Source organism: Elephantulus edwardii, unplaced genomic scaffold (assembly GCF_000299155.1).
Source record: "Elephantulus edwardii isolate Elephantulus edwardi_28Jun2011 unplaced genomic scaffold, EleEdw1.0 scaffold00181, whole genome shotgun sequence".
Taxonomy (NCBI): Eukaryota; Metazoa; Chordata; class Mammalia; order Macroscelidea; family Macroscelididae; genus Elephantulus; species Elephantulus edwardii.
In genome coordinates this window covers 5,993,852-5,994,941 of record NW_006399931.1, presented here as the reverse complement: position 1 = coordinate 5,994,941, position 1,090 = coordinate 5,993,852, and positions in this window count along the sequence as shown.

Here is a 1,090-nt window from a genome sequence, read left to right as displayed (position 1 = left end):
CGTCTTTCTCCTTTGTTGTGGCAGTCGGATTCAAACTACCAATCTTATGGTTAGCAGTCAAATTGTCATATAGATATCACCTAGATGTATCTACACATTTCTAGACATTCTGCTTACCTAGCTAGGAAGACTGCCCTAAGTGCTGAGTGCCCTCCAGCTGGCCCATCACAGTAATCCTATGAGATCCTGCTCCATCCTGTGCCATCCTAACAGCTTTGCTACGTTGAAACCTATTGTTGCATCAGGGGATAGGCCTCCCTGAATAAGATGCCCAAGAATGTAAGAAGAAGTATCACTATCCTGGCTTCTAAAAACACACTGCTTGCACATCATCCAAGACAGACGTGTTTGTTAATTTGTCAGTCCACTACATATACCATATTCTTCAACACCACCACAATTCAATAACATCAGTTCATTTTTGTATACTGTCTAGTTGGAAGTGACTTGTGGTTGACCCTCCAGCACATTTTTAGAGGCAGTTTTGAAGGGGAGGTGATTATTTATCTGTCTCTGTGGAGCAGCTGGTGGATTTGAACCATATATCTTAGGGATGGCAGTGCAGTTTCTTACCACTAGCCCACCAAAGCTCTCCACATCAGTTCTTTTATGATCTTCCTTATTCCTTGTCCAGCCTTCACATGCATATACAGCAACAGAAAATATCAAGGCTTGGGTCAGGTGTACCTTAGTCTTTTAAGGTGATATCCTTGCTTTTTTGAATTTTAAAGAGATCTTGACAATAGATTTTCCCAGTGCAATAAAGCATTTTATTTCTCAACTGCTGCCGCCATGAGTGTTGATTATGAATCCAAGTTGTTGTTGCTATTTACCATTGAGTCAGAATCAACCCAGAGCTGACCCTCTAGAGGATTTTCCGAGGCAGTTAATCACATGGGAAGGGAATGCCCGTCTTTCTCCTGCATAGCAGCTGGTGGATTCAAACAATGTGCATTCAGGATTGCAGTGCAGCTTTTGCTATTAGGCCACCGGTACCAACAACACCAATCTTTTATCTATTTATCATAATGCTGAGTATTGATCAAATTGTGAGTCTTTCTGTCTTATTTATGCTGAGGTGCAATTCATA